The sequence below is a fragment of the Triturus cristatus genome, chromosome 5_2 (assembly GCF_964204655.1).
Source record: "Triturus cristatus chromosome 5_2, aTriCri1.1, whole genome shotgun sequence".
Classification (NCBI taxonomy): Eukaryota; Metazoa; Chordata; class Amphibia; order Caudata; family Salamandridae; genus Triturus; species Triturus cristatus.
The window spans coordinates 1,008,454,309-1,008,473,428 of NC_140588.1; the positions used below are offsets into that span (position 1 = coordinate 1,008,454,309).

A 19,120-nucleotide genomic window follows, 5' to 3' on the forward strand; every position below is an offset into this window, starting at 1 on the left:
CATATAAGATAGTATAATTGCAGATCAGGTACTGTAAATCCACCCATTTCATACGGTAATGTTAGCATCTCCCATTTCATTCTCGGCTTTTTACCACTCCAAACTAGTGTAATTAGCAAGGCGCGTAGTGTATTAAAGAAATGTTGTGTTAACTTTATGGGAATATTGACAAATAAATATAAAAACTTCGGAAGCATGACCATTTTGATTAATGCTATTCTATCTGCAAACGTTAACAGGAGTTTGGTCCGTGAGTCGTGTGATTGCCGTTCCATAGTTAGTCCGTATAATTACCTGCGGATCTCTATGGATCCAAATACCCAAGTATTTAACTGGATCCGTCCCCCATTCTAGCGGATACCCCAAGTCCACCCGCAACGTGCATTCCGCCAAGGAGAGCACAAGGTATTTATTCCAATTAATGCTAAGTCCAGAGTGCCATTCAAAGCAGATATATTCCCGAATTAGCCGCTCTAGATATACTGCTGGCTCACGCACATAGAGCACCATGTCGCCCGCATACATGGATACTGCCAGCGGTCTCTGGTGGAAGTAATACACAGGCCAACGGCTCCAGTACTACCGCAAACAATAACGGCGATAGTGGGCATCCCTGCCTCGTACCGCGCCGGATCAGGAACGTATCAGACGTTTGCCCATTAACACGCACACGTGCCACTGAATCCGTATACAAAAACTTGATACAGTTTGTATAAATGTAAGGCACCCCCATGTGATGCAACACTGCAAACATATACCTTCAGGTGATAGAATTGAACGCCTTAGCGGCATCAAGTAGGACCGCTGCAGCCGTCAAGGTAGGTTCGAGAAGGTTTAGTACGGCAAATAGCGTACGCAAATAGTGTGCTGTCGATCGCGTAGGGATAAATCCTGACTGATCAGGTAGTAACATATCAGGAAGCAGCTACCACAATCTATTTGCCAATACCTTTGCTAGATTTTTTAGATCCGTGTTCATAAGCGAAAGGGGTCTATAGGACTCACAGTTATCTGGCACCTTCCCTGTCTTTAATAGAGTTATGATCAGCGCTTCACGGAGTGTGTCCGGAAGTCGTTGCTGCTCATATGCCTCTTCATACATCTCGTGCAGATAAGGTACCAACAAGTCAATGTACTCCTTATAAAATTCTGCCAGGAGCCCATCTGTGCCTGTAGCCTTACCATTGGGAAACGCAGTTATAGGTTCCCGAATTTCATCCATCGTCAGCGGGTGCATTAAGAAATCCTGCTGTCGTCGCGATAACCAGACCAGGGCTATGTCCTCTAAGTATTGCGCTATATCGTCTTCTGTTGCTGTGTGCCTACTGTCATACATAGCTTGGTAGTATTGCACAAAGGAATTAAGAATGCCCGGCATATCACAGTGAATAGTGTCATCTACTGCAATAGTTTTCACTATATGGTTTTTAGTCCATGGTGCAGCAATTTTGGTGGACCAGGCTCTCCCAGGTCTGCCCCCCCTCTCCATAGTACCTGGCCACCCATCGACGCAACATGTGCCTCACCTCCTGATCTGCCAGGTTGTTATATTCAGTGACCTTTGATCGGATGCTAGCCAGTGAGGTTCTATCTGATGTGGTTTCATAGCTACGCTTGAGGAGCATCAGTTCCTGTTCCAACCGCTTCATGGACCCCCTTAAAGATTTGAGCACTCCTGTCTGTAACCCTATGCATATTCCACGGATCGTCACTTTAAACGCTTCCCATAGCGTGCCTATACTTTGTACTGATCCAACATTATTAGCAAAATAGTTTTCTATGGCTTCCCGCACCCCCTCACGGAACACTTGGTCTTGCAATGCAGAAGATTGCAATCTCCATTGAAATTGTGGTGGTGTATATGTGGGTATGATCATGGTAAGCAATACTTGAGAGTGATCTGACAGTGTGCGAAGCAAATGCCTAACAGTGATGATCCATGAGTTCACATCACACGTGGTCAGCCAGTAATCAAGGCGCGACCACGACTGATGGATATACAAATGGCATGTTCCCTCCAGCCCCTCTTTCTCAGCCTCCAAGTGTCTAATAAATGCAAATCTTTCATACCATCCTTGACAGCTTGGGTGGCCTTTTTTACTGTGTACTCTGCAGTGGAGCGGCGGTCGAGTGAAGAGTCTAACACAACATTATAGTCGCCTCCGCAAATAATCGCAGCCGGTGGCAAACTATGTACCTTACTCCACAACATTTCATAGAAACCAGGGTTATCTATGTTAGGCCCATATATATTGACAATAGTCATCAATGTACCGCACACCTTCCCCTACACAACTACATAGCGGCCTTGCTTATCTTCATCCGCATGTAAACTTTCAAACGGGATATTTTTCAAGATTAAAATCATAACACACCTCGCATACGAGGAGTAAGAGGACATCAAGTGTACCCCCGCCCATGTAGGGGCCACCGCTGCCACTGTATGCTTAGTAAGGTGAGTCTTCTGCAATAAAGCCACCTGGACATTATGACGGTCCAAGTAGGCTAGTACCTGCCTTGTTTTCTTCGGGTTGTTCAGACCTCTGACATTCCATGTTATCCATGTTATTTTGCCATCTCTATTTTTCACCATTCCTGCCACACAACAACATGTCTATGATATAACCTGCATCACTTATGCTTATATGTTTCTGTTGTACCCTTTGTATTCTGTACTTCACATTGATGGTTTCGGTACATACCCCAACAAATCCCCCCTCCCACTTCAGCATCCCAATTATGCTAAGGATCCCCAAAGTAAGGAACAAAAAATATACAATAAACCATCCGCCCCGTTGTCTGCCCACAGTGTTCACCCTTAACCATAAACTATGTGGGGTGTACCCTCTCGGAAGTCGCTAGCTGCCCACCGACCCCCTTGATGTATTAAGGGGGGGTCAGGGCAATCATAGGGATTTCCCCCAACCTGACAGTATGTCGGAAAAACAGTACCCATTTACGCCCTCCATGTCAGCATTCTCAACAGAGGATTAAAACAGTGAACATTAACTATTGGTATTCTTAATGAGAGCTCCAGCGCCATACCCTGGTGTATAATAGGCATAGCACCTCCAGATCAGCAATTGGGCAATTATATCTTTACATTATGATCTCAGCATCATATCCCAATTCTGCATACCCTATCGATTACTATCAAGTATCGGAGTGTGTGATTCCCAGGGGTCCCACCAGCATCGAACATTAGCTACATCTTACTTTGCAATCTTATTCCGAGATAATCAACAATACCAGTCTGAATTTGGTCCCCGACGCAAATGTTCAATCTTCATTATCCGCATCATCACCAGCTGTTCATGAAGACTCCTGGTGCTCCAACTGTCGCACAAACTGCAGATCATCCTTGGGGGATGTGAAGATCCTGGCTTTGCCCCCATGCTGTATCCAAAGGCGTGCTGGGTACAGCATTGCGTACGGCAGTTTCATTGTTTGCAGATTTTTTTTAACCTGCTGGAACTCACAACTCACCTGCTGTACTGCTGTCATGAAATCAGGGAACAGTACAACTTCCACCCCTTGATACACAGTGGTTCCCTTTTCCCTGGCCAGCCTCAATGCAGTGTACCTGTCTGTATAGTTGAGCAGCCTGGCTATTATAGGGCATCGGGGTGCCCCTGGGATTGGCTTAGGCGCAAGAGAGCGATGTGCCCTTTCCACAATCAGCATGTTCGAGAAATGCTCCACGCCAAACATGTCTTTAAGCATCTCCTCTACATACAGCTCCATTCTACCTGTATTGGTGGACTCCGGCATCCCCGTAATGCGAAGATTATTTCGCCGGGACCTGGCTACCAGGTCTTCGTTCTTGGCCTGAATTACTGCCAAAAGTTTCTTCATTTGAGTACAGGGGTCGTGATGGTTTCAACTTTGTCCTCCGTGTTGGATATGCGCTGTTTTGCCTCCGTGTTCCGCGAGCTGTGCTTATCAAGTTTTTCCATCATATTATCCATGCGTAGATTAAAGTTATCTATTTTACTGTCAATAGAATGGAGACTTTTCTGCATGGCAAGCATCATGCGTTCAAGCTTGTAAGTGCTGCCAGCTTCCAGGTCCATCTCAGTGTCCGAAGCTGCCCGTTGCTGTGATTTCGTGAGATGCTTGGATTCAAAGGATAGCTTGGCCTGCTGCTGTTTTTCTGGTTTACCCAGCTTTGCGCACTCTGAAGTCAACAAGGCTCGACACTGTACCGCAACTCCCCGGCTTTAGAGGTGCGTCCACCGCTGACCAATGTGGTATTTCCTTAGATGACAGTAGCCCAAAAGGATCAGTTACTGGGTTGCCTGGGTCACAGGACCCACGTTTAAATACAGCCGTACCCCTCCACACAGTTTCAGTGCGTTAATGTTACAGGCCAGGCCCATGCTTTTAGGGATTGCAGCTTGTCGTCACACTCTTCAAGCCCTCCGCCGGCCACACCTTGCATCAGGAGGGTCAGGTTTACCGCAACTCTGCCAACAGCCGGCGTCTGTTACTCCCTGTTAGCCAAAGCGCCCTGTCAAGTCACAGTGGGGCCAGTAGTCCCGTACCAGACACAGTCAATTTGCCTGTATACCAGTCACAGTTTCCAAAGGTGGTGGCATCCACAGCAGGGATATCAGCCTTTAATACAAGTTGTCCACAACACAGCTGCCGCACAATGTCTGCGGACCGCTTCACAGTTCCATCGCAGCAGCGTGCCAGTGCCGCAACGGCACCAACCAGAGGGGGTACTGGTGTAGGCTCAAAATGGCGGATAACAGGCATGCCGCCAATAAATCAAATGGCAGCCCAACAGCGTGCCTCCCTCATGTCCAGTGGGCAGTATTTTCTAACCACGCTGCCAGTGACTCTAGTGTTTTCCCCAGCAATGCTTCAGACAACCAATTTCGCCCCCAAGTCAGCCACTGTTAAGCAAATATGGAGGAGGGGCCACCAGCACGTCCTCGCAATCAACGCACCCCGTATCAGGAGCAGCAGATGTGCGCAATCTGTCAATGCCCTCAGCACTCATGTGATGTCTCCTCACCGCATCTATGTCTCCCGCCGGGGGGGGGCGCACGGCTTGCTGCACCCGCTACTCCGTATCTGTGGCAGTCTCGCTGCCGGTCCCGCTATGCCCTCTAGTTCTCACGCATGCAATCCAGCATAGGCATCGGAGTGCTCCCCTTCACTTTATGTCACCAGTGCACCAGCTTGCCTATACCTTCGCCGTACCTATCAGCCCTCAGCAGCCAGTTGCGGACTCCTGGCCCTAGCTCCGCAGCTCATGTCCGTCAGCTATCACCACAGCGAGTCAGCGACCCACGGGCACCGCCATTTTGGAGCCAGCCTGGTAAATCTTGAGAACAATGTTTTAGTCGTCGCCGATCACCACCTCGTTTACATCAGCTCGTGCAGCACAGGTAGGGAGTCCAGAATCGCTGTTTCTTGTCTCTAGTTGATTGGGGGAAATGCAGGATATTACACAGATTGTGGCCCTGACCAGCAGAGCTGCACTAACGTGTGCCCATTTTGCTTCGGGCTCACTAGCGACCCCCTGGGGGCATAACATTAAAGATAAAATTCCTCCCCCACTCCTAAAGTGTCCTTAATTAGTGCAGTGGGAAGGAAGGTTAAAAAATACTATAGTAGGGTGGAAGGATGAGATGGTCCTATGACCCTAAACTAGACACCAACAAGTTTCAGCCCTTGCTATTGGCCTATTGACGGTCCTGGGCTTTCGTCAGGGTGGGATGCGAAGAAGTCACATCCCCCAAAGACGTAAGTACAAAGTGGGCATGCAATCTACATGTATCACACTGCATAATTTTTTAGAACAAGTCTAATACTTGCTGCTGTTGTCTATGAGGAATTACTCCAATTTCACAGGGCACCAGCACCTAACAGGGGGGCTTGAGGGTGAGGCCTTGTAGTCACACGTTTGTCAAAGGTCCATCCCCGTATGAGACCTACTGTGTGCTCTGCTCCCCTGCTTGTCCTGCAAAAACATGCTTTGTCAAACTTAAACTGTGTGCATAACCTGTTGTGAACAACATTTCTGTTGTGGCCGGAATCCTCAGGATCGTACGTTGCTCTAAAGGGGTCCCTCTCTCGACACCACCACGGTCTGATTAAGCATGACAGACTCCATGGAGTGGTCCAGCGGGGGAAGGGAAGGATGGGGACAGCAGGGAGGGAGACCTGTGAAGACAGAAACAGGACAGTAATCAATAACACCCTGCCTCACTCCCTACCCGACTCCACCCTCTCTCTAAGAATGAGAAAAGTACCTGTAAAGAAAGAAAACTCTCAAAATAAGTCCGCAGGTGTGGAGAATTCCACCATTAAACAACAGGCCTTGGCTAGTTGGACACACTTCTGCATTAAGTCATGCACCCTCAGATAAGTTCCAATTAGGTTCCAGGCCAGCGCCTTCTGCCTTGCCGGAAACGGCAAAGTCGGAACCCCCACGACACTGAAACAACGAAAGTTTTGTAGTTCTGCAGCACCCCGTGAGGATAATTCACAGAGCCCCGCTACACCAAGTTCCGTAGAGTGCTTTCCTTCCCCGCACGAACTTCGTACCCCGAGTTCACCAACGAGGGAAGAAAGCACGCAGCACCCCGTGTGGCGTTTCACAGAGCCCCGCTAACAAAGTCACGAATAGTGCCTTTCTTCCCCGCACGAACTTCGTACCACGAGTTCACCAACGAGGGAAGAAAGCACGCAGCACCCCGTGTGGCGTTTCACAGAGCCCCGCTAACAAAGTCACGAATAGTGCCTTCCTTCCCCGCACGAACTTCGTACCACGAGTTCACCAACGAGGGAAGGAAGCACCCAAGGAGAAGTTCCTCAGCGGTTTCCCGATACCAGCCTTGCGCTGTACTACGGGTGATCACCGTGGGAGGAACTAGGGACGAATCAACGGACCCGCCACAAGGAGACTCACGATCCGAGTCCCCGCCAGGAATGGCCACCAGGAATCAAGTTGAGACACAAACTAACAGCGAACGCAGCTTGGTGCACTAGGCACCCTTACCAGCCTTCGCGACGTCCAGCGCAGCTCTCTGCAAAGAGTAAGCGGCGCTCTCTCGATGCCCCGGAACCTCTTTGAGCTCTCCGTACGCGAGCGTCATGACGTCACCACCGTCAGCGAGTGTTCCAAGGCTCATGGGATTAGTAGTTCTTCCCCGTCCCGCGCACTCGAGCGCGATTTGGCAGGGTTCTAGGTTTTCCCGGCAAGTGGGCTGTGACAGGACATCCCCTCCCCGAAGAACCCTGACAAGGACATGGCTTGTTTGGGAAGCGCTGGTGAAACAGTCTGACGAATCTAGGTGCGTGTACCCCTACTGCAGGTTCCCATGAATTCTCCTCCTCCCCATATCCCTTCCAGGCAATCAGATACCACAGTTTTGTGCGGTGGATTTTTGAATCCAGAATCCCCCTGATCTCGTATTCTGCCTCTTCCTGAACTCGTGCCTGGGAAGCAGCCTTCCCTTTCCTTGCAGGTTTTAACAAAGAGACATGAAAGGTAGGATGGATTCGGAGAGAGGATGGGAGGTTTAATCTAACTGCAACAGGGTTGATGAGTTTTAATACTCTGTACGGGCCAATGTATTTGGGATTAAACATGCTATATTTTTTAAACCTGATGTTTCTGGTTTATAGCCATACATAGTCTCCGATCTTATATACCTTTCCCTGTCTTCTGGTTTTATCTGCGTAGTTCTTATACCTCTCTTTGGTTTTCTTTAACGATCTTTGTGCCTGGGACAGGAGGTGTTGGATCTGCCTAACCCTCACCTTGACCTCTGGTATGTGTTCCGTTCCCTTGGGGTGCAAAAAAGGAATGAACCTGGGATGAAACCCGTAAGAACAGTAGAAAGGTGAATGTTTGGTGGAGCTATGTATAGCACTGTTATATGCTATTTCCGCCAACCACAATGTGTCAACCCAGTTTTCTGTAGTGCTATCCACGTAACATCTCAGATATTGTTTTAAACTCTGATTCACCCTCTCCGTCTGCCCATCTGTTTGCGGATGAAAACTGGTGGACAGATCGGGGGAGATCCTCAGAGAAGTACACCACTCCCTCCAAAACTTGGCGGTGAATTGGGACCCTCTGTCCGAAACCACCCTTTGGGGTAACCCGTGCAACCTGACTACGTGCAGCAATAACAACTGGGCTAGTTGGCCTGCTGTAGGTACCTTCTTGCATGCAACAAAATGAGCCATTTTTGTTAGCGAGTCCACCACAACCAATATCACTGTATGCCCTTGGTCTATAGGCATTCCCACCACAAAATCCAACGAGATGTTTTGCCAGGGGTGTTCAGGAGTTGGCATGATTTGCAACAACCCAGCGGGTCGTGCATGGGATGACTTCATTTGTTCGCATACTGTGCACTCCTTGACCCATTGCCGGAGATCCTTTCGTACAGTAGGCCACCAGAATTGTCGGAGTACTCTCTCTGTAGTCTTCTCTACTCCATTGTGACTGGCGCTGGGCAGCGTATGACACCAATGAAACACACGTCGTTGAAGCGCCGGTACGGGGACCAATAGTTGTTTCTGGCGTAAGGGCACTCCATCCTGCACCTTCCACTCCGGATGTTGGGATATCCACCTTTTCCATTTATCAGTCTTGGTGCAACGGATCACACTCTTCAGAAAGGATTCCGTGACCGTGGTACTAAGGATTTTGCTTGGGTCTATAATGGTTTGTGCGATCGGTGCGGAGATATCATTTGAGGTGGACTGGCGGGTTAAAGCGTCGGCTTTTTTATTGTCCTTTCCTGGTCGATAAGTGACAATAAAGTCATACTCCGCGAAGAACAGTGTCCATCGCAATTGTCGTGGAGATAGGTGTCGGGCTGCCTTCATGAATTGCAGATTGCGGTGGTCGGTGTATACAGTGACAATATGACGGGCCCCTTTGAGATAATGGCGCCACTCCTCGAAGGCGTCTTTAATCGCTAGCAGCTCTTTCTCAGCTATGTTATAATTCTGTTCCGCTGGATTTAACTTGCGGGAACGAAAGGCCACTGGGTGTAACTGACCCGTCTCAGGATGTCGCTGGGATAGAACTGCTCCTACAGCATAATCCGACGCATCTGCCTCCACCATGTAGGGCCTTGCAGGGTCCGCGTGCACCAATATCGGCGCCGTCACGAAAGCCTCTTTCAACGCCTCAAACCCCTTTTGCGTCTCTACCGTCCAGTGAAAGGGGACCTTTTTGCGCAGTAATCTGGTCAAGGGGGTTGCCAAACCTGAGAAGTTGCCGATAAACCTTCGGTAAAAATTGGCAAAACCGAGGAAGCACTGGATGTCTCTGTTTTTTTTCGGGATGGGCCAGTTTCTTACGGCGGTGATTTTCCGTTCTGACATCTCCTGGCCTTGTGGTGTTAAGATCACTCCTAGGAACTCCACGGTGGAAACCCCGAATTCACATTTACTTATCTTACAATAGAGATGGTGTTTTTGTAAGGTTTGTAGAATGGTGCGAACATGATGGACGTGGCTCTCCACCGTGGAGGAATAGATGAGCAGGTCGTCGATATACACCACTACTATACGATCCAGGTATTCACGGAGAACGTCATTCAGGAAAAACTGGAAGGCAGCGGGCGCGTTACACAATCCAAATGGCATGACTAGATATTCATACAAGCCGTAACGCGTTTTAAAGGCAGTTTTCCACTCGTCCCCCTGCCTTATGCGTACCAAATGGTACGCCCCTCTCAGATCCAGTCGTGTGTAGATGACGGCCTTCTGTACTTGTTCCAGCATGACGGGGATTAATGGTAGGGGATAGCGGTTTTTTACTGTTATGGCATTCAAAGCCCTAAAGTCAATACATGCTCTCAGCTCCCCGTTGGCTTTGGGGATAAAAAACAGTGGCGATGCCGCAGGAGACTTGGAGTTCCGAATGAATCCCAATGCCAAATATTTGTCCAAATATTCCCGCAGGTATGTATTTTCCGGTTCCGTGAGGGCGTATACTCTGCCTGTGGGCACTACCGCCCCTGGAATTAGGTCAATCTGGCAGTCGTATGGCCTGTGCGGAGGTAGTTTCTCGGCTTCTTCTTCGTTGAACACCGCAGCGTACTCTTGATACTCCTTCGGCAGGGTAACTGCCTGTTCAGCCGCGGTGGCCACACGATGCCCTACGGCCAACAAACGCGCCGGGCTCTGAGGTGGAGGAATACAATTCCTTTGACAATAGTCGGAGGTGTAGTGTATTTCTTCTTCCCTCCAATTCACTTGGGGGTTATGTAACCGTAACCAGGGCAGTCCTAGGATTATCCCATATTGCGGAGCGTGGATGACATTAAACTCGAGTTTTTCCACATGGTCCAACCCATGGCTCACTTCTACCGCCTTGGTGTGGAAACGAATAGGCCCTGCCTCCAGCTGCTTCCCATCCACCGCATAAACTACTTCAGGGATTTCTTTTTCACAAAGAGACAACCCGATTCGAGCGGCCAGTCGGTGGTCTACAAAACACCCCGTCGCTCCTTAGTCCAACATGGCCGTGATAGCACAATGCTCTCCATCCACTAACAGAGAGAGTTCGAGAAGAAGGTGTTGTTTGGCAGTCGGCTGGGTACCACTCAATGAAGGGATATGGATGTGGCTTGAAGAGACCCCTTCTCTGTCCTTCAAGCTTCCTCGTTTCCCGAAGGGCCTTCTGCTGTGGCCGCGAGTTGTCGACGCGTTTCTATCCTTGGGGTTTTGGTCCTCAATACGCATTCCCTTATGAAATGCCCCTTCTTTCCGCAACAAATGCAGAGGCCTTTCTTCCTCCGGTATTCTCTCTCTTCGCTCGTGAGAGCGGAACGCACTGTTCCCACTTCCATGGGTTCGGCTCGTGCTACCTGGGTGTTGTCCGGATTCCGGACGGGTTCCGGACGCCATGTTCCCCTGTCCTTTCTACGGTTTTCCCCTTTTCTCTCGCTAAGGCGGTGATCTAGACGTAGAACGAGGTTTATCAAATCATCACAGGTCCCTGGCTGTGGGTCGATTTGGGCCACAATGTCCTTCATATCTTCTTTTAAGCCTTTATAAAAAACGGCTAACTGTTTAGCTTCTGGCCATTCAGTTTCTGTCACCAGGCGCCGAAAATCATTGAGGTAAGTTATCAGATCTCGATTCCCCTGCTTAAGCTCCATAAGATCCTTGTCGGCTGATAACGTTGCCGCTCTACGATTGAAAGTTTTTTCAAAGTCTTGTATAAATGAATCCCAATCATAGAGTAAGGGATCATCTCGCTTCACTAACGGCACTGCCCATTGAGCGACATCCCCAGCCAGGTAGGATATAAAAAAAGCTACTCTAGAATGGTTAGAGGTAAACGCCTTTGGCTTGCAAGAAAAGTGTAACATTATCTGGGTGAGGAACACCTGGACCTTACTACTTTCCCCGTGAAATCTTTCTGGGGTGGCCAAGGGAACCGGGGTGGGGATCTCCACTACCAAGGGAGCTGAACGTGTTGCGGAGGGGGTCCCTACGCTGAAGGGGTTTCTCTGCATCCCGTCAACTGTAGCCTGTAAAGCCGCCGTTTCTGCCCTAGAAGCGGCTAGTTCGGTGTGGACCATCTGTAACGCGGCCAGGACGTCTTCTAAGGACGTCATGGCTGCCCGAGGGACAACGTACGACCAGGAGGATATAAACCGTGGGCCGCTTACTCTGTTGTGGCCGGAATCCTCAGGATCGTACGTTGCTCTAAAGGGGTCCCTCTCTCGACACCACCACGGTCTGATTAAGCATGACAGACTCCATGGAGTGGTCCAGCGGGGGAAGGGAAGGATGGGGACAGCAGGGAGGGAGACCTGTGAAGACAGAAACAGGACAGTAATCAATAACACCCTGCCTCACTCCCTACCCGACTCCACCCTCTCTCTAAGAATGAGAAAAGTACCTGTAAAGAAAGAAAACTCTCAAAATAAGTCCGCAGGTGTGGAGAATTCCACCATTAAACAACAGGCCTTGGCTAGTTGGACACACTTCTGCATTAAGTCATGCACCCTCAGATAAGTTCCAATTAGGTTCCAGGCCAGCGCCTTCTGCCTTGCCGGAAACGGCAAAGTCGGAACCCCCACGACACTGAAACAACGAAAGTTTTGTAGTTCTGCAGCACCCCGTGAGGATAATTCACAGAGCCCCGCTACACCAAGTTCCGTAGAGTGCTTTCCTTCCCCGCACGAACTTCGTACCCCGAGTTCACCAACGAGGGAAGAAAGCACGCAGCACCCCGTGTGGCGTTTCACAGAGCCCCGCTAACAAAGTCACGAATAGTGCCTTTCTTCCCCGCACGAACTTCGTACCACGAGTTCACCAACGAGGGAAGAAAGCACGCAGCACCCCGTGTGGCGTTTCACAGAGCCCCGCTAACAAAGTCACGAATAGTGCCTTCCTTCCCCGCACGAACTTCGTACCACGAGTTCACCAATGAGGGAAGAAAGCACCCAAGGAGAAGTTCCTCAGCGGTTTCCCGATACCAGCCTTGCGCTGTACTACGGGTGATCACCGTGGGAGGAACTAGGGACGAATCAACGGACCCGCCACAAGGAGACTCACGATCCGAGTCCCCGCCAGGAATGGCCACCAGGAATCAAGTTGAGACACAAACTAACAGCGAACGCAGCTTGGTGCACTAGGCACCCTTACCAGCCTTCGCGACGTCCAGCGCAGCTCTCTGCAAAGAGTAAGCGGCGCTCTCTCGATGCCCCGGAACCTCTTTGAGCTCGCCGTACGCGAGCGTCATGACGTCACCACCGTCAGCGAGTGTTCCAAGGCTCATGGGATTAGTAGTTCTTCCCCGTCCCGCGCACTCGAGCGCGATTTGGCAGGGTTCTAGGTTTTCCCGGCAAGTGGGCTGTGACAATTTCCAATAGGTGAAAAATGATTTTGACATACCTAAACTCTTGTCGAACTTTGCACATACTTTGAATGGCTGATACCTCATCTATATTGTGAATTATCAATTTTAGGGACATCGAACTGACAACATTTTCGTATGAATGCACAGACAGGATAATGAGTAGTTGAGTAAAATGTCCACACTGTCAGCTAAAGTTACTGAGAAAAGCATTATTGACCCGATGATTTAACAAAGTCTCTATTTGTTTTTTTGTTGCTTTTCAGCTGACCTGGTTGGCCAAACAAGAACAAAGCAGGGCCAGGGGCAAGATCAGAGATGCTTGGCTCGGAGGAGAGCACATTGTCTTGATACAACCTTCGTGGAGGAAGAACCCAACACAAGCATTGGTGCTTTACTTAGTCACGTAGAGACACCTGGCGAAGCCTAAACAGTCTCCTATGGGGCAGTAGATGTGGGGACCACCAGCCAGGGGGAAGAAAGATGTAGGTTCTCCTCTTGGCCTTGATCAACAACCGTAAATAGTGTCACTAGAGCAGGCCCAAACACCATCTGGGCTTGCCCACAAAGCCATATTATCTCCTGAGGCTCTCACTTCATCTGGGCCAGCAGCTGCACCTCCTCCATCAACTTCTTCTCCCAGATACTCACCCAGAAGAACAAGAGTCAAGGGACACTTCTGCCTCTAACACCCCATATCCCTCTTGTGATGCCCAATTATTTCCAACTGAGTCACTGTCAGTGGCTGTTGTGGCATGCAGTGGATGAGGGCATTGGTGTTAAAGGGGTCACCATGGTCTGAAGCACTATTAGTGCCACCCTGAGTGACCCAATTAAACTGATGACAGCATAACTGTCATTGCAGCCTGCAGGAGCATTGAAAACTGCTCTAACTCAACGTTTCCCTCACCAAGGGGCATATTTACAAGGGCATTGCGCCCGCGGAGCGTCAACTTTTATGACGCTCAGGTGGCGCAAAGATCTGCTCCATATTTACAATGCAGGGCTAAGCCACTTTGTGTGGCTTAACGCCGCTTTGTAAATATATTGTACCCTTTCACGCAGTTTTCTGCATCACAGGGGCTTGCATTGGGTGTTTCTGTGGGTGTTCCACCGCAACACACATTGCTTTTTGACGCTGCCCTAGATTTATAAGAATCTATAAATCTGAGGCAGCACCAAAAACGCCATTGAAAAGCAGGAGTTAGAGTGGCGCAACGAGGTGAAATACTTTCATTTTCCTTGTTTAATGCTTCTGCTGTGTGTGCTGCATTCAGCAGCACATATAGAAGGAGCAAATCACCTTTAAGGATTGTTTATGAGCAGGAAGGTCTCCCTTCCTGCGCATAATCAAACATCTCTGCAATGAAGGCACCTCTACACCATGGCGCAAAGGTGTTTGCATTGGCGCTAGGCAGCTTTATTAGGACCAGCGCAAGGAAAATCACAGGGGTGCGCCATATTCTTGAGAATACGGCTTATCCCAGTGTTTTTGAAATGAAGCAGTGCAACGCTGAGTCATGTATTTGTAAATTTGCCCCTGGTGTGGCAAAGTCAATGCACTATTTTTAATGTATGTCAGTCACTCATAAGGAAGGCTTTCTGAGTAGAGGAGGCAGGGTATGCTATATTAAAGGTGTGGACATGTAAGTGCAAGCTTATATGTCCCTATAGTGCCCTTTACTATTTAAGGCTACTAAAAGTGATAGACGGTCCCTAGGATAACATGGACTAGCACCCAGGCAAACTTGATGTTGCCAGCTCTATTATGATACCACCACAATATAATATGTCATGTTTGACATCAAATTGCATGTCTTCTCACCACTGATATGAATCTCTTTTTGAGGATGATGCGGCATGCACCCAGATGGTTACCTTGGAGGTTTCCCACCTTGTTGCCCCGGCCCTTCCAGTGCTCTGACTGGCAGCCCACCGATGATGCCACCAACACAGGAATCTAACCCCCTGCCATGAGGTATGAACATTCCTAGGAGTCAGAAACAATAGCCCGGACAGGAAGGAGGTCACATCTCACTCCCTGACTGGACGCCATTGAAGTGGCACAACAAGGCGGTGAGTTTCAAAGTGTACACCACCTCTGATATTCAGCCAGGCTGCCTCCCAAAGGAGTAAGCAGCCCTCCCTCTGCCCCAGGCACATTTGCTTATGGGCACGTGGTAAAATTAGGTATTCAGGATGTGTACACACTACAAAGGCTAGCAACACTTCTAGGGTGGGCTACCTGGTCCGTACAGCTGAGGAAGACTTCTGTCATTTTTTAAAAGTGGTACAATATTGGGTTCTGGGAAGAAAAGGTGATGCACACCCCCTGGTGTGTTCACCTCATTAGCTGCTGGGGCTAGTAGCCCAATGTCTGATTGCACCCGCACAACTAACACCCATAAATCCAGAATCTTGGGGCTTCCCCTGACACCAGAACCTCAGCTCTGCTCTGACTTGCAAGAAGGGCAAAGAAGAGACCAGATTCTGTCACAACAGGATCTTCACAAACCAAAGGCACAATACTCTGCACCTGTGACAACATTCCTGGAACTGCACAACAGCGATAGTCCTAAACCAAAGTTCAGCTCCCCCAGACAGAGGGACCCCTTTGAGAGTCAAAGGCAACTCCAGACTCCCATGGACTAGTGGCACTATTCTGCTACAGTCCACAGGTAAAACAACATCCCAGAAGCAAAGATTCACAGGCCCTCCGGCCCACCAAGGGATCGCCCAAAAGTAGATGGTCCAGTGCATTGTGGGAAATGTAGTCCTGTCCTCCAGAAAGTTTCAGGCACCTATTGTGTACCCCCAGATCTTCATACGTCAAATTAGCTTTCTGATGAGCTTACCACTGCTAAGCCTTGTTGGTCGCTAGTCCAGTAACCAGCCACTTTACTTGATGCTGCACCTCGAAGGAACTCAACAAAGCCTTCATCTAGCATCAACAGTGGCTTCACTGTTGGTTTCGTGCACTCATTTCCTCACCAGCACCATGTAAGCAGTAAAGCCAACTCTTCCACGGCTCCCGTCTAAACACCAAGGACAGCCAGGCCAACTCTGCACCGGCTTCCTGAGCCAAGTAAAATCGAACTGGGTGGTGTGGCTTGGTCCTTGAACCAATATCACCTTTACCCTCCTTTGGTTCCAAGCAACTCGACAGATTGTTGCTGCCATTTTTCCCCATTGATTGCAATGCTAAAGTTCTGCAATAGTGAATTGCTGTGCTGTATGTTTTATTCTAAAATCCATAGCTCCGGGTATACAAATCTGATATTGTTCGCTTTGGTGTCTAAATTAATATAAAAAGTCTGCTGGTACTCTGAAATGCTTAACACATGTTTCTCTAGTAAAGCCTGACTGCTCTTTGCCACTCTAAGTATTTCTTTTTGTGAATCCAAGGACCATCGTTGAGTTACTGTGAGAGTATTGCATGCTGAGGCCTAAGCAGCATCACCACAGAATACACCACCTTCCTACAGATGGTAATTGTAGCGGTTCAAGGACCTTTCGGGACAATCAGCACTTAATGGGAGAGGTCCGGATGTTTCAAGAGATGGGTTCTGGGCAGCTACAAAGTTTAACTGGTACCATTACCTTCTTGACTGCAGTGATTATGTCTCATCTGCCTCCATAACCCTTTCTCCAGTAGTCCCATCTCACACTTCATTTTTCCTCACAGGTTACAGTGCTACTCCTCATGTTCGGTCTTTCCGTGGGGAGTCTGGTCCTGCAACTGCCAGCAAAATGTACACGTGTGTGGGATAAGGATCTCAATATAATTGTCAAAACAGTGTGAGGACGGCCAGTGACTTTTGCCCCCAAGTCAAGAACTTGCGTTGAACCCATGCTTTAGCTGGGGAGTCTGACTTTATTTTATAATTTGCCAGTGGGCTCTTGTTTTTGGACTATTTTAGGACTATGTATTGTATTGTATTGTATTGTATCGCGTATTTATATAGCGCAAAACTGTCACCCGAAGGGTATCCTGGCGCTTTGACATTTTACCAATAGCACGCGATAATACAATAACCAAAAATGTAATCTAACCTAGGAAAAAGATAAGTTTTTAATCCTTTTCTAAATGGACTTTTGTTATGCTTCATTCTATATAGACTGGTTACTGTGACACTTCCTGGTGTTTTTTGCTTGCTTTTGGCCCCTTCCCAAGCACAGTTTTTCTTTAACCTCTACTGTGCCCATGACGAGATAGTCTCGTCATGGAGCACGGTCGCGCTGTGCCCATGACGAGACTATCTCGTCATGAACCTCACCCACTAATGTAACGCCCGGCACAGGAGGGGGAAAGGGCGTGGCACAGAAGGGGTTAACACACAAATACTTTGTTTTGTATATTAATCATATTATTCTGTCAATTTAAATATTTTGAACTCATGCAAAAATCTCTTTATTTTACCCACCATGAAAGGCTGGGGTATGGGGGAGAGGGAGAGTTATTCAAAGCGGTAGGTCTTCAGCTTCTAGCAAAACTCAAGGAGAGAGGAAGTGGCTCTGATGTGCATTTAAAGGTTGTCCCATGCTTTAGGGGCTATGTAATCGAAGGCTCAACCACAGGTTCTGTGCATGCGTGGGATGTCTGCAAAATGGAGTCTGATTGAGCGGAGGTGTCTGGAGGTTTGATGGCAAGAAATGCAGCTTTTCAGGTATGCCCAGCTTGTGTTGTGAAAGGTTTTGAAAGTGTGGGTGGGAGTCTGAACTGTGTGCCCTTGTATATTGGGAGTGAGTGGAGTTCCCTTAGGTGTGGTGTGATGCAAGTTCTGCATGGAAGGCTGAGGGTGAGTTTGGCTGATGCGCTCTGGATGGTTTGTAGTCTTCTGGTTAGTTGCTTGACTCCAGCGCAGAGGACATTTCCATAGTCCAGCCTGTTGGTGATGAGGGTGTGAGTGGCTGTTCTCCTGGTGTTGCTTGGTAGCCACTTGAAGACTTTAGTCAGCATCTTCAGTGAGTGGTGGAAGCATGATGCCTTGACATCACTGACTATTGTGGACATGTCCAGCTTGTCTAGGAGTAGGTCAGAGGTCAGCTAGCCACCTGGTGGAACCCCACGGTGGGTGTTAATTCTGAAAATCACTACTTCTGTCTTGTTGGTGTTGAGTTTAAAACAGTTAGTCTTCATTCAGACAGTGACTTCAGTCATGCAAGCAGTGAACTTGTTCCTAGTTTTGGGGAGTTTTGTCTGAGAGGGACAGTATGAGTTGAATGGCATCAGCGTAGGAGAGTAGGTTGATGTGTTGATGTTGTGGGTGCGGATGACGATGGCCGTTGGGGTGATACAAATGTTTAAGAGGGTGGGGCTGAGGGATGATCCTTGGAGCACTCCGCAGATGAGCTTCTGGATTTTCAATGAGTACGGAGCCAAGCTGACAGTTTGAATTCTTTGCATCAGAACAAGTAGATCCAGCATATGCTAGGTTCTAGAATGCCTATCCTGTGTTGGCATCTAATAAGAATGGGGTGAGATACCATGTCAAAAGCCACAGACAGGTCAGTAAGATCAGAGCTGCTGTCTCTCTGTTGTCCGTGATCATGTCGATATAGTCGGTGGCTACAATGGGAGCGATTTTCTTGCTGGGGTTGAGTCTGAATTCGGATTGTGTGGCATCAAGGTGCTGGTGGTTGACGAGGTGGTGGGCGAGTCATCTGTTCATGACCTTCTCAAGGACTTTGGCCAGGTAAGGTAGGAGGGAGATCAGTCAGTAGTTGTAGAGATTGACTGGGTCCACCAATGATTTCTTCAGTAAGGTGGTGACAAAAGCGTGTTTCCAATGTTCCAGACAATGACAGAGTAGATGGAAAAATTGAGGATGGGGAGAGGACTTTGCTGATAGTGTCTAACCGTTGTTGATGGGGTGGTGGGGGAAGGGGGTACACAGGGCCCTGGAGTGGACAGGCTTCATGATTGTGGCAGTCTCATCTGTGGTGCTGGTGAGCCATTTGGTCACTTGAAGGAGTCAGGTTGAGGGTGGAAATGGTCGTAGATTAATGTGATCTTGTTGCAGAAAAACTCCAAGAGGTTGTTGGAGAGATTTTGAGATCAGATGATGTTGTTGATGATGGCCGCGCGAGCTGTAAAATCTTTGATGATGGTGAAGTTTCTTTGCTGCTATTGCTACCTGCGTTAATGCGATATTTGAAGACTGTCCACTTAGTGTTCCAGATTTGCTAGTGGTAGTGTCTAACAACAGAATTGAAGACTCCTTTGCCCGTAGTGTCCTGGCATGTTCGCCACTTGCACTCACG

General features: G+C 48.7%; 1 long non-coding RNA gene across 1 annotated transcript in view; it reads left to right on the forward strand.

Annotated features, from left to right (window-relative positions):
* Positions 1-17,240, forward strand: part of LOC146829582 (uncharacterized) — a 66,779-nt gene extending 49,539 nt beyond the window's left edge. Inside the window, exon 3 of the long non-coding RNA XR_014962270.1 lies at positions 13,123-17,240. This is a non-coding gene — a long non-coding RNA (uncharacterized LOC146829582). The remainder of the gene's footprint in view (positions 1-13,122) is intronic.
* Positions 17,241-19,120: the final 1,880 nt, after the last annotated feature.